Source organism: Suricata suricatta, chromosome 11 (assembly GCF_006229205.1).
Source record: "Suricata suricatta isolate VVHF042 chromosome 11, meerkat_22Aug2017_6uvM2_HiC, whole genome shotgun sequence".
In the NCBI taxonomy this organism is placed as follows: Eukaryota; Metazoa; Chordata; class Mammalia; order Carnivora; family Herpestidae; genus Suricata; species Suricata suricatta.
The window spans coordinates 87707397-87722638 of NC_043710.1; the positions used below are offsets into that span (position 1 = coordinate 87707397).

The 15242-nt window shown below is 43.5% G+C and overlaps 1 protein-coding gene and 1 long non-coding RNA gene across 6 annotated transcripts in view; one reads left to right on the forward strand and one right to left on the reverse strand.

The window, feature by feature from the left end:
* The window catches only part of KIRREL3 (kirre like nephrin family adhesion molecule 3), a 548409-nt gene that overhangs the window by 362276 nt on the left and 170891 nt on the right, over nucleotides 1-15242 (forward strand). The gene's annotated exons all lie outside the window — the stretch shown is intronic.
* Nucleotides 1195-14584, reverse strand: LOC115306118. The gene is made up of 3 exons (XR_003915197.1): nucleotides 14525-14584; nucleotides 3485-3580; nucleotides 1195-1268 (listed from the first exon to the last, which is right to left on the reverse strand). It is a non-coding gene; the product is annotated as an uncharacterized LOC115306118 (long non-coding RNA).

Sequence of the window (15242 nt, forward strand, 5' to 3'; positions counted from 1 at the left end):
ACTGAAGATGGGGGAGGACTGTGAGGATCATGCCAAGGAGTTTAGCCTGTCAGCAGAGAAGGGCTGATGAAGGTCTTTATGCCAGAAGTGAGAAGATCAGATTTGTCTTGTAGCAAGATAACGTGAGTGGCAGTATGGAAACTGAATTGGAATGGAGGAAAGATTGGGCAGCCTGCAGAATTTGACTGAAATGAGTTTGGTTTATAATTGATTTCTTACAATTACTAACCCTGAAGTTTCTACAGAGCTTTTTGGGAAGGAAATGTCACTTGTTTAGGGTCTTATATTCATATAGTTTTCAGAGATCCTATCTAAAGGTGACTGGGAATAGACCTGGATTCTAGCCTAGTCCATGAATTACCTCGCCGTGTAATCCTGAGCAAGAAAATTAACCTCTCTGGAAGAAGTCACTGGAATCATCCACTAAAGTAGTCCTATGCTCAGATCAAGCAGGGTACAGGGTAGGAGCTGTTATCCAGGGCCCACTAGTGTAGGAGCAGAGGAGTGGTTTTTGTTTGAAGGAGGGAGGGGAAATTCACCCTATTCTCTGCAACAGGGTAGGGTTTGACTTCCCAGGGCCTGGCAAGCTTTTGTGATAGGAGTGTAGGTTTCCCCTGCTTTCTAATAATCAGAGAACTTAGTGATAAGTCCTTAGGAAATATTGTCAATAGTCACCTCTGCTTCAACCACCACCATCCTGCCACACCCCAGTGCCCACCATCCTCCCCTTAGTAGGTCTTGAAAAAGTACAGGCTACCTCCCTAAGCCCAGGGTCAGTATCCAAGGGCCCCTTCCAGCAGCCCTGCCCTCACAGTTGGCCTCAAGTCAAGCATCTTGAGGTCGCCCTGCATTACATCATGACAGATGTTATTGATGCTTGGGAATTACTCAGCCCTTTGAAAAATCACAGCCACAATATTTGTCTCCATTAACATCCATGGCAGCACTTCAGTGAATCAATAGGATACTTAATGCTGAATTACACGACATGCCCAGGCAGCCTGCCTCTGTGGAGCATAATCTGTCAGGTGAATAACATGTGAGAGTGTTCCAAGCCCACAGTAAAAGTACCCAGACTGGGAAGGGGAGACCCGCATTTTTACACCAGTATAAATATGCATTTATTTACCTGCTAGAAATGAGCCACAAATATTTGGGCTTTCCAATTTTAATTGCTTTTTAAGCACCTGTGTTGCTTTCTTCATCTTTCTGGTGTAAGTGATTCATGCTTCATGGTCTAAGACAGATCTGGGGTTTTGGTGTTTTTCCTGGTGGAAATCAGAAGAGAAGAAAAGAATAATCTCTTTAGTGAGAATAACAGATGATCCCAGCTGCACAAACTTATCACCATTTTTTGACCCTCCTATCCTTCATTCTGGCTTTTTCCCTTTATGTGTCCTTGTCCTTCATTCCTATTGATTTGACCCAAAATGCCATTTTCCTTGTTAGTAGCCTGACTTGTCTTACAGAGATCTCAAAGCACTAAATCAACGTCTATCATCAGTAGGTTAAAGAAAGGGATGGTCCTTTCTTTAACCACGGCACAGGTGAAAAAGCAACCATTGCAGATAAAGAAGAAACTAGGTCTTCGACCCTCTTCATGTGAGCGTCTGTCTCTTTGATTCTGACCAGCTCAAGTATTATTTACTGATTTCAGACAGCTTCTCACTATTACTTTCTCAATGGACTGAAATATCTACCTGTCAGCCCCTTCAGGTAGCTGGGGGTGGCGGTGGGGGGAGGGGGAGCCATAACTTGTATTGCTGGGTCCAAGACAGGACCAAACACATGGAAAAAGACTTTTCTGGTTGGTTTGTTCATTTTCTTGGGGACCTAGAATTTCACTGTATGTCTTTGTTTTCCAGCTTGACATTTAGTCAGTGAATTTCTCCTTATCTCCATTGGCTGGTCTGTTATTTTAAGAAAGCAAGAGGGGATGCCCTGCACACCCCCTAGACCTGAGCCCAGGGACCCTCTCTTTTCTCACTGGCTCATCTTCTGAGGCCCCTTTTCCTTTCCTTGTCACACTTAGCTTATTTCTCTTCCTTCATCATCATTCAAGATTCACACAGATGCTTTTCTGATTATTCCAGTGGCTGTAAAATCTCTTCAGTACATCAAGCAGTCAACATCAAAAAATACCAACATAGTCTCTTCCTTCAAAGACCTTGGAATTACAGTGAAGGAGCAACAAGCTGAGAAAAGCACATTGGAGCGGATGCCCATGGAGATGCAAGGGAACTAAGAGCGCGCCCCCCCTTGATCCATTTGTGCACAATCTAGCCTGACACCATTTGCTGCAAGGATGCCGCTCCCCAGGGGGTTTGCCTCATACACCATTAAGGAGGGACATGATTTCCGGTGAGACGGAGACTGTGCATGTGCAGAGGCCCTTGGCTTCCCTTTTTAAAAAAATGTTGGTGTGTCTTCCCACCCCCCACTCTTGTAGGTATGTTTAGGAGAAGGAGGGAAGAAGAAAGCTGTCCTGCTAGTGGGTTTTGGCTATGTCACCATAGACAGATGACTGCCTATTTCTGTTATCTTACCTCTAATTCTAAACTGGAACCAAAGTTTGTCAGGACGATCAAATGACATAATTAGTGGATAATACTTTGCAAACTATAAATGTGATATGAATGTAATTAATTAAGAGCCTGGACTCTGGAAATCAGATTACCTGGGTTAGAGTTCTGGATCTACCACTCCCTAGTTGTATGAACTTGTGCAAAATTCCCTTTCAGAGCCCCAGTTTCCTCATTGTAAAATGCAAACCCAAGATCATTTGCCTTATGAGATCTATTGTAAGGATTAAAAGCATGAATACAGATAAAGTATTTAGAACAGTGTGTGGCATGTCGTTAGCATATAAAAAAGTGTGGCTGTTGTGATTATTTCCTGCTTTCAGAATTTGAGGTCCTGGGAGTCAAGAAGGTAGCCTCCCCTTAAGTGCAATGAAGTCACCAACTTAATTGCCTTGGTACCTGATGAGAGCACAGGGCATCTTGCTATGATCACAGGGGCCTCTGATTGCTGCCCTGCCCACGGGGCAGGGGGGGCGCGGGGATATCATAGCGGCCCTCCCTCCAGAGGAATCAGTAGTTTCATCACTTTGGAGCCAGAACCAGCTACTGCCTGCAGCAAAACTTTTGTCCAGAGAATGGATTTTCAAAGTTCAGCATGTGATAAAAATTTGTCTCCATTTTTAACAGCATTTAGAAGGCACCTTTAAGAAGAGTAATTGAAACAGTACCCAGAGGTGCAATGACTTTTTTTAAGAACATCAAGCTCTCCACTGGAGAATCTAGCGTGTGAACAATGACTGTCTGCAAAACACCTTGAGGACTCAGTAAGAGCCACAAACCCCAGGAGGGAGTAGCACCTATAGCAAAATGGTGACATAAATGCAATCCCAGATCCCTTCTCTAATCTGTGCCTGGGCCCAATCCCCACACCCAACAATACCCAGCCAGCCCATGTGCAGTACCTCAGAGCTGTCCACTCCAGAAATAACTGCAAACTACTTCCCTCACTCCTGGGTCCTCCATTTTGTCAGCAGCCAAAAATGAGCATTTTTCCATCCCTGGTGGACAAGATAATTATCTTCATAAGGTTTAAGAAACATGATGATGTATCTCATTTTATATAGCACATTAAGGTTAGAATTTAGTGCAAGGCAGCAAAACAAATCTAAAAATATAAGGTAATACAGTAAAATCAATAGGGATTATTAGGAGCAAAGTGTTAGATCTGAAGCAATAAAGCCTTGGAAACGCAAGAAAACAATGTTCTAGTAGAACTATAATAGATGACTATGATTTAATCACTTGGCAAATAACTTGGTATTTCGATAGGTTTTATAGTTTTGTGGTGTAAAAAAAAATGCACATTAGGGATTCATCCAACATGGTTCTTATAAAGAGTGTATCCAAGAGCAGTATCATTTTGGCAATTTATGCTTTTAAATAATAGTATATTATTTTCTACATAGATCTACTTTTTAAGCCTCTCACATGCTTTTAAGATTTCACTTACCATTAGGCTATCATTCTGCAGATTCAAGTATTTGAGCACACAAAATTATATCATTCACTACCTTCTCCCACTTGATAGAATAGGCAGTCTTGGGAATTCCTAGAGGAACTTGATTTTCCTAACTGTTTTTCCTTTAGCTGAGTACTAATTCCAAATGTTAGTTTAGAAAATAGGAAGCCATTTTACTTGAAGTTCACCTCACCTACTTAAATAACCCAAATCAAAAGGGGTTCTTCCTATCCCCCACTCAGAGCTGTTCCAAATAGTCAAATGAAGATTGAAACTCTTGATTTAAGTAGCTACATCTTGGCAGTAATTAACATGTACATCAAATACTTTTTTTTCCCTTTGATATGATATGGTACTAGAATTTAAACTCTGATGAAGGTGCCAAAATTAACTGCAATGGGAAATGAATAATAATTCTTTCAAGATGACTTTGCCCTTTGCATGAGCTCACATTCAAGCCCTTTACCAGACTCTGTGCTCTGCTCTTAAGAAATCTGCAAGCCAGGCACACAGGTCAGTTCCAAAGATCTATGAGTCCAGGAAAAAAAAAAAAAAGAAGAAGAAAACCCTCGGCCCCTTGCCCATTTCTCTATATGTTCTCAATCTGTCCATTGGACATAGCCTTCCTCGCTAGTCTCTTCTCTAAGAAAAGAGTAGAGCTTGTCTTCTCTGGGTTTGGATGATTTATAAGAAGCTAGAGAAGGAATTTAAAGTGGGGTATGAGGCAGGAAGAAGAGATCAAGAGACCTGTAAAAGGCATTTGAAGTAGGCAGGAAGAGAATGAATGTAGGACTAGAAGAGAGGCTAATTGTAGTTTCTCCTTAGTGTGAAAATCCCTCAATTTAACTTTCTAAAGCAGTGCTTCTCTGTTTTTGAAAGTGATGAACACTTGAGGCTTGAATGAAAGTATTTCTTCTCAGAAATGCATACACAACACACATGTGTGTGCAAATACATACACCATTATGTATGAGGTGTGTGGACCCATCCATGGACCCAGAAGCTTCCTGTGCAGAGCTACTGCCCCTTAAAGATTTGGTCTACTACTGTTCATTAGTGGATGTCCATGGAATTAACAGTCCCTCTGAATCCTGGGCTCACCAAACGTATGTTTGATCATGGTACCACAGTTTTAAAAGGAACTGGACAAAGAAGAGACTGGTGAATGAGGAATGATCAAGATAGTGACGAGTCTAGAATACAAGCAGCAACTGAAAGAAGAGGGGAAGTGTAGAACTGAAAGGAAATGTGATAGCTAATAAAAATTCGAAGAAGGAGGTAGCCTCATTAGGGGTTTTGTTGTAGTTCTTGGTATAGGAGGCATTACTAGAAAAACCATGTTTGGTCAGTAGGAGAAGGAATAATCTTCCCAACAATTAGAAACACCTCTTTGCAAACTGATCTTCACAGAGTATCTTTGTAAATTATGAATCAGATCATGTCACTTTCCTATTTAGACCCACTCAGTGGCTTCCCACAACTTAGGAGAAAAGCCCAACTCCCCCACTATGGTGCCTGGGCTCTAGACTATCTGGCCTCGGCCTTCCTCTCCAACCTCCACTCCTTCCAGCCTCCTCCTACTTGATTTTTCTCCAGGCCATCAGCCTTCTTTAATGTGACAAACTCGGGCTCACCTCAAAGCCTTGCCATCTCCTGTTTGCTCTGCTTCTAATGCTCTTCCCTAGAAATTTGCAGGATGAATCCTTCTTGTCACTGTAGTCACAGCTCACCTGTCACCTCCTTAGCAAGATCTTCCCTAACTGTCCAACCTAAAGTGGTTGCCATTCACAGGCCCTCTCTGCTGCTCTGTTCCATCACTTCTGATACATTTATCACAACCTGAAACTCATGTTTATTTACCTTTTAAATTTCTGATACTTGCTCCCCAAGTGGAAATCAAGATTCATGAGAACTGGCTTGCTAGCTTCCAGAATAGTGCCTGACACATCATAGGCATTTATTAGATCTTCCTGGGGTGGTCAGATGAAGAACCAAACACTGGAACTTCCACCCCGTGGGGTAATTAATCAGTGTTCCACCAGGAGAGGTGAGGAGATCAAGTCACAGCCCTTCTCGGGGATGCTCTTGGAAGGCTCCTTCCACTGGATAGGTAAATTGAGACAAACTCTAGATTTCGTTCTGACATTTGCATATTTCATAGCCTCATGCCACAGACTGGGAAGAGCATGAGCTTTTAAGTGAGACAGGCCTGGGTTTAAATCTCAATTTTGCCACTTATATGTGGCGGATGACTCTGGATAAGTCAGTTCCTCTCTCTGGGTTCCAGAACTCGACATCTAAAAACTGGGAATAAAAATACCTGCCTTGTTGTGTTGTGAGGCATATTCAAGAAGATACCATGTGTAATGTACCTAACACAGTGCCACACATCTAGCTGGGATTCCACAATGCCAGTGCTATACATCGTCATCTGCTCTACAACCCATAAACATTTGATAAGAGGGCTGATATATGGGCAATAATCAAACTAGAAGAACTTTCAGAGAGTGTTTTCCTTTCCTGAGAAAATAATATGCCTCTGTAAATAATTTTTGAAAGTAGCTAAGTGTAAATTCTGAAAAACAGAAATCACAATGAATGCCCAACTTTGTACTTCTGTTCTAAATATCAGCTTACCCATACCCTAGAAAGAGCTCTGGACTTCACTGTAGTAAATCTGGGGCTCATCCTCCTCCCTCCTCCCCTCCTTCAGAGTTAAATGAGAGAAGGGAACCATGTTCCTGCATTGACCTGCCATCTAATTTTTTGGCATGCCTACTGACCACATCCATGTCTGGTGATGAGAGCAGCTTTCTATCCTGGAGTTGCCCCCAGGACTATGGCTTCTGCCTGGCTGGGCTAGGAGCACCTCCTCCCAGAGCTCACTTGGAAAATCCAGAGGGTTATTGACCTGTGAGAGCCTCCTCAGACAGCACCCTCCCAAATCTCATCGTCAGTCCAGGCTGCCTTGAGTGGATCTCATCTCTAAGAGAGTGTGATATAGTGAAAATGAACACAAGTGTTTAAATCACATTAAGATAAGACTCTCCCACTTCTACTTGTAATTTAATCTTCAAACCCCTCTGAGCCTTAGTTTTGTCATCCATATAATGACAATCCTATCACCTATCCCATTCATTTATGATCAGCAACAAATGGGATAGGATTTCTTTGGCGCCAGATTCTCAAATGTTCACTCTCTTCCCTATCTTTACCATCTTATCACCATCAACTCCTGGTCCCTCCAAAGAAGGGATTTCTGGGACACCTCTGTGCCCAGCCAATCTAACAGGAAGGTCACCACTGCATCTTAACAAACTTCCTCTTTCTACATGAGGCTTGATGTTGGACATGCAAAAGGAAGTGGCCACAGCTTTAAAGCAGCACACATTGTGTTAAGAAGTCCCCAATCTTGAGGCATCTGGGTGGGTCAGCTGGTTAAGTCTCCAACTCTTGGTTTCAGCTCAGTTCATAATCTCACAGTTCATGAGTTCAAGCCCCACTTGGGGCTCCACACTGACAACACAGAGCCTGCTTGGGATTCTCTCTCTTCCTCTCTCTCTCTCCTCCAAAATAAATAAATAAATAAATAAATAAATAAATAACCTTAAAAAAAAGGATCATTAGGATCATTAAAGAAGCCCCCAGCCTCACCATCTTTTCTTCTCCCTCCCGTCTCCCCTTGCCTCGTGCTAGCTCCGCTCCCACCCATATTCCCAAGCCTCCCTCCACTAATTGGCAGTGCCACCTCAAGATTATTGCTTCTGTGCCTTCAGCTACACCATCATTTTGATGGAAGACTTCCTTAAAGCACTCCCTCCTTCATCAGCTGCTTCCACCCTCTGCCTTGCACCCTGAGCCATGTGGCAGTGCAATCACTGTGTCTGTGTGAAATGAACAGAGAAGCTAATGCAATACCTCATGGCCAAAGCAGTTACGCATCTTACCCCACACACCCAGACTCCACTCCCCACTCTGCTCTGTCACCAGGGGTATACAAAGGAGTCTTCTCTCCTGAACTGTGACCATGGGGTTTATTGAGGAGAGCAGGCAGGTGGCAGAGAAGGCCACCATACCCCTTTACCTTAGAATGACTGCAGCTACCAAGGGAACAGTTCCACATGGGGCCCGTGGGGCCAAAGCCAATACCTTGCCTGCTGGTGGGGAGTTGGGGCAGGGGCTGATGGGAGCAGATACCATGTGACCCAAGACTTTTAAACTCTGCCCAGCTTTTGGAGTTGTCATCATGTGGACTGATTCTAACTGGGTCCATATTCAATCATGGCAGAACCAGGTCACTTCAACCTGAATACCTCTGGGATTGGGGAGCCCTCTACCTCCATAGACAGCCCACCCTGGGTCCTGGCAGACAGGTAACACAACAGGAACACAGGTTGTAGGGGCGCCTGGGTGGCTCAGTTGGTAGAGTATCTGACTCGTGATTTTGGTTCAGGTCATAATCTCATGATTCTAAGACTGAGCCCCACATGGGGCTCCGTGATGAGCATCAAACCTGCTTAAGATTCTCTCTCTCCCTCTCTCTCTGTCCCTCCCCTACTCATTCTCATTCTCTCTCTCTTTCAAAAAAAAAAAAAGCAGCATAGGTTTTAAGTCAGACAGGCTTGAGTTCACAGCCCACTAGCTGTGATTTTGTATATTACTTAACCTCCCTGGTTAGAAATCTCTGGTTTCCTTAACTGTAAAGTGAAGCAATAAATATACCCACCTCATAGAGCATTGGAAGAGTCAAAGAAAATAAGCAAGAAAAGTGCTTTGCATTGTAAGCATTAATAACAATCATAGAAATGGTCAGGAACTGGATTAGGTACTAGGAATACAGAGATGAAAAAGATACAGTTTCAAGGTAGAGAAGACGGTCATAAAAGCAGGTGACGAGGACTATGGGAGCACAGCTTTATATTACAACAATTCTTCCTTATAATGCCACAGAATCCACTTCCCAGCCCTCTACCCACTGCCCCAAGTTCAGCCCCCTGGAGCATCTAAAATCCCTCCAATCCCTCTTCCACATGACAGATTTTCAGCCTCTTGAAGACTGCAAATCATGTCCTTGTAAGTCCCCTCTCTTCCAGGCTAAACAATCCCCATTCCACTCTAAAAATAATAAGCCAGCTTATCTTTCTACCTACCTTTCTCCAAGGAACAAAAGATGTTTTAGCATCCTTGGCTCATCTATCTGCTCAGCACCACGGGCCCATGAAGAAAGGAAGATTCACCCACCCCAATGCAGATCTGATATCGAGAAAAACTCAGTTCCACTTGGGATCCATCCTACCCCCCTTCCCCCAGCTCAGAATCACAATCCAGTGATTGTGCCCACTTGTCTGTCAGCTCATCTCACCAACTTTGGCTGATGAGGCATCTCTGCCCAGCTCATAGCTTCGGGCAACTAGACCTCCAGGGAGAAACTTTGAGATCACCTGAACCAGGGGTTCTCAGCCCTAGCTTCATGATAGAATCACCTGAGAAGTGTTTAATAGAGACAACAATGTCCAGGCTCATTCACCCACCCACGAGAAATTCTGATTTAATTGGTCTCAGGGCCTGAATATTAAAATAGTTTTCAGATTCCTCCAGGGCATTTTAATACATTAAAATGTATTAAAGTAATACATTTAAATAAATAATAAATACATTTAAATAAATATTAAATAAATAATAAATAAAAACCCATTTGTCTAGCTCACCTGTTCCTTCTGCCCTTGAAAAAATAACCCAAAGAGCAGAAAGGATCTGTCCAAGGTCACCAAGCTAGTTACAGGGGAAAGTAGGAATAGGAGTCCTGACTCCTGCCTTACAATCTGGTATCTTTTCCACATGGTTACCCGGCGGTTAACAACTCAACTTCACACCAGAATCCCACATGTGTGCCATTGGATGCTATAGATACATAGATCATGGATCTAGCTCCTCTGACCCCTGAGCGCCCCCATGTTATTCCCTCTCCTCTTTCTAAGTCTGCTTTATTTCTCGCTCACCTCTGTATGCCAGTCTTAAAATATGGTGTCAAAACCCTATCCTCAAAGGGAGATCTCTCTCTTCAGTTTTCAGCCAAAAGAATTACACAGGAAAGAACCTACTTGTAAATCAAGAACCAAAAGCAATTCTTAAAACCAAGTTAAGGTCCTAAGCATTCAGCAATGCCTCTTTGGAAACCAACCCTTCAGTTTCACTTCCCTGCTAGATAAAGGCTGAGCGGAGGAGAAGGACAGTGTTAAAATTCCAGAAATATAATCTGAAATAAATACGTGATATTTTCTGGCCAAGGTAATGCAAGGGTTTTAGTCCCCAATGTGATGGAGCTACTTTACATTTTAATAAATGCACATTGAGAAAATAATATTATTGCTCTGATATTGGGAGATTATTTGTGAACATAAAATATTAGAACTTGTCAGGAAGGCTTTTATTTTCTTTCTCCTTCTTTCTCTACTGCAATATTGTTTCACCTAATAGAAGATGATTGCAAAAATAATTATATCAAACAGTGGCCAGCACACACAAAATAAATGGGAAAAAATGAAGGTTATCTGGCATGAGATTGCAAACATGAGAAAGGGAAGCAAGTGTCGAAACAGGCGGAGATAATTGCACATCAATCAGATGATTAGAGAGTGGGTGGAAAAAAATTAAGGCGGCTGATTGGCTGCTGAATGTTCCGATCCCAGATGGAAATCAGAACATGGATCGGAACTCATTAGTCAAATTATCCATTTCCTATACCCATGTGGAAAAGCCAAAAATGTAGATAGAGTTCTGTGTCTGAGAAAATAACCTAACCTTAAAACGCTGTCATGTGTGAGCCTGTAATCACAGAACTTTGGGATCCATAGACAATTTCTGACCTTTCTGGACCCCCCAGAATTCTGTGTACTCACACATACGCATGAGAAGACATTCCATGATTTTTAATATAATTCTAAAAGAGCTGTTTATCAAAAATATGGGGTTCGTGGGTGGTTCAGTGAGTTAAGCGTGACTCTTGATTTTGACTCAGGTCATGATCTCACAGTGTGTGAGTTTGAGCCCAGTGTCAGGCTTTTGCTGACAGCACAGAGCCTGCTTGGGATTCTCTGTCTCCCTCTCTCACTGGCCCCCATCAAAAATAAACAAATAAACATTTTAAAAATATGTAAAAAATAAAAAATTAAAAACTACTAAACTGGTCCATCCCCTTCATTTAATAAATAAATAAATAAATAAAACCATTCCCAGAAAACATTTCGACATTTCTACAAAAAAGCTAAACATAGAGGTGCCATGTGACCCAGCAATTCCACTCCTGAGTATATACCCAAGAGAAATGAAAACCTATGTTCACACAAAAACTTTACACAGACATTCACAGCAGCTTTATTTGTACTAGCTGAAAAGTAAAAACTCAAATGTCCATCTCTTTTTTTTAATTAAAAAAATATTTTTACATTTATTTATTTTTGAGAGACGAAGAGAGACAAAGCACAGTGGGGGAGGGGCAGAAAGAGAAGGAGACACAGAATCCAAAGCAGGCTCCAGGCTCTCAGCTGTCAGCACAGAGCCCGACGCGGGGCTCAAACTCACAAACTGTGAGATCATGACCTGAGTTAAACTCGGATGCTTAACTGACTGAGCCACCCACGCTCCCCTCAAATGTCCATCTCTTGATGACTAGATAAGCAAGATGTGATCTGTGCATATAATGGAATATTATCTAGCCATAAAAAGGAATGGAATATGGGGGCACCCGGATGGCTCAGTCAGTTAAGGTCTGACTCTTGATTTTGGCTCAAGTCATGATCTCATGGATTTGTGAGTTCAAGCCCTGTGTTGTGCTCCGTGCTGTCAGCATGGAGCCTGCTTGGGATTCTCTGTCTCCCTTTCTCTTTGCCCCTCCCCTGCTCATTCTCACTCTCTCTCTCTCTCTCTCTCTCTCTCTCTCTCTCTCTCTCTCAAAAATAAATAAACTTAAAGAAAACAGGAACAGAATATTGATACATACTACAATATGGATGAGTCTTGAAAGCATTATGCTAAGTGACAGAAGGCAAAAGGACTATGTGTTGTATGATCCCATTTCTGTGAAGTGTCCAGAATAATCAGTCCATAAAGACAGAAAGTAGGTTAGTGGTCACCAACAGGGGGGTAGGAATTGGGGGTGACTGCTGATGGGCACAGGCTTATTTTTAGGGCGATGCAAATATTCTGCAATGAGTTAATGGTGATGGCTGCAAAATGTTGTAAATATACTTAAAACCCACAGATCCATACATTTTTAAAGGGTGAATTTAAGTTATGTGAACTATATCTTGTCTTTTTTTATTTTTTTAATGTTTTAATACTTACCTTTGAGACAGAGAGATATAGTGCATGAGTGGGGGGAGGGGCAGAGAGAGAAGGAGACACAGAATCTGAAGCAGGCTCCAGGCTCAACCGCGAGATTGTGACCTGAGCTGAAGTTGATGCTCAACCCACTGAGCCACCCAGACACCCCTATATCTTGTTTTTTAAATGAGCGTACTAAAAAAAAAAAAAAAAAGAACTATCTCCAATAACATACTCCCACATGCACCTGATAGTAGCAGAGCCAGATAATAGAGTAGCATAGTGAGAACAAGTGTAAGATGGAGAAAATTAATCCAAATTAATCCAAACATGTATTTATTTATTCAAAAATTGATGGAGCATTTATTATATGCCTGGGCCCCAGTGACACCATAGTGAACACACAGACATACTCTCGCTCTCTTGGAGTGACATTCCAGTGGAGGGGAGACAGTTCACCAAATACACAACAATTGCTCAATTACAATGAAAGAGGTGAATGAGAATGACCAAGCAACGAAAGAGGTGAAGACAAAGCAGAGGTGAAATGAGAGTGTGTGACGGGCCTGGGGCAGGGGAGCCTTCCTAGAGGAGGTGGATATGAATGGGGTAGAGCAAGCATGTTGAGGAATTGATCCATGTGGCCACAGGCACCAGAGAAGGACAGAGGGAAGTAACCAGTTCTAGAGAGACAAGAAGGTACCTAGCCTAGGCTGATGGCAAGCTGAGGTGTGATCTTGTCCCCAAAGCATCCCACTAGCTGATCTATGGAGAATCATGGGGTCGTGGGGGGGGGGGGGGGGGGGGGGGGGGGGGGGGGGGGGGGGGGGGGGGGGGGGGGGGGGGGGGGGGGGGGGGGGGGGGGGGGGGAGTGTAGTTCTGACCTGCGTGCAGAGAGCATGGGAAGCTACTGTGGTCTTCTTGTCTTGTTGTCAGGGGGTGCCTGAGTGCCTCAAATGGTTAAATGTCTGACCAGTGCAGGTCATGATCATGTTTGTGTGCTCTCAGCACAGAGCCTGCTCCAGGTCCTTTGTCCCTGTCTCTCTCCGTGCCCCTCCCCGACTTGTTGCCTCCCTCCCTCACTCCTTCCTTCCCCCCCTTCAAAATATATAAAACTTTAAATAAAAAATAAAAAAGGAAAAGAAAGAAAAGAAAAGAAAATCAGTCCAGGGACAAAAAGTACCCAAATGCATACATTCCAAAGAGCAACCAACTGTGGGATACTTAGGGGAAGGACACAGGAAGGCAAATCCGGGCTAATTCTGTTATGGCATCTGTACTCATGCACATCCTTCTGTCTGCCACAGCTTCAAGAGAGATAGGGGAGCCGGTAAAAAATGAGGACAGTGAGATGGGGCACATGAAGACGGCCTGTTGTCCCCAGGGTCTGGGTTGAAGACGCGTGGCTGAAAGGGAACATGGCTTCAGTGTATGTGTTCAGCAAAGAACACACAAAGTGAACAGACTGTGGAATCAATCAGATAGAGAACCAGCCTTGAAGTCTGCAAGGAGCCTAAACCTACACAAGCCGTTATCCCTCAAAGGTATTAAAGCAGAACATGTTAACAGGCTATAGAAGGAAAGTAATGGAGAAGTTTCCATGACGCTAACGACAATAACTATAGCTAGTGTTCATTGAGCATTGTGAGCCAAGAACTGGGCTACGTATGTTCCATGTATTACCTCTTTTAATTTTCCCCTGATCTTTGAAGAGAGGCCCTACTATATCGCCATGTTTCGGAAAAGGCCATTTGGACTCCAGTTAAGGCACTTTCCAAAGTTCACACTGCTGGGAAGAAGTGGAGCCAGACCTCGCCATGGGCAGTCAGCGTCCCTGCCCACAGGGCACCTGCCCTCAGCCCTAAGGTAGCCAGCCTCTCCCTCTGAGCACCTCCATCCCAGGTTGTCTGAGGCTGTAAGACATGTCTGGGCTCCTCCTGAATCTTGGAGCTTTCTGGCCAAAAGCCCCAGCCTTCAAATCCCTGCCTGACTCGACTGTGAAGTCCAAGAACATCTTGGGCTCTGCGAGGAACAGATACACTCTGCTGAGAGTGGAGCTCCTGCCTAGGCCTGCATGAGCCACAGAGCTCACTGAGGCGGCTTCACATGGCCACACAGGAAATGGCTCCAAGAGAGCTGAAGAGCCCTCCCAGCTACTTACCCTTTCTCTTGGCCCCATCCATAGTCTGGGGCCCCTCCAGGCTCTAGCTGGCTCCTTCACTCCCCCCCCCCCATTTGATGACAACACCGGAGCCTTCTATTTGTCAGGTGCTTTACAGCCCAAGGAGTCGCATCACAAATACTCTCTCTTAGTGAGTAGGCTGGTGGTCAGTGAAGGGAAAAAAACTTCTTCTCTACCCTCAAGGTCTTCTAGCTGGACTAAGAATTACATTTGCACGAGACAGATGAACAGGAGGGGAAAAAACCAAAATTATACTACATGCACGCAGAGGCCAATTGTGAAACTGAAACTTAAAGAGATAATCGACACTGGCAGTCCTTATACTTTTCAGACAAAGAGGCAGTAGGACATCTGTAAGGCATTTACAGGTTAAGGAAAACAGGTGTTGGGGCTGAGGTAGTAGATTAGTAAAAAGTAACAAAGTTTATTTCTGCAGTTGTTCTTTTGTTTTGTTTTTCTTTAGAGTTATTCTCTCTGGTGATAAGGATGTCTTTTTACTTCTTAGTATAGGGAGGGCCTTTTCATATGGGAGATTTGTTTCCTTATCTCAGGGGGGACAGAGAAGGATCGATCGGAGCGTTCTTGCATGGGTATTTCATAAGTAACTTTTATTTAAAATAATATGTCCAAGTGGTACATTTGGGGAGGCTGCCCTTGACCCCTACATCAGTTTCTCATATCACCAGCTTACTCTGTT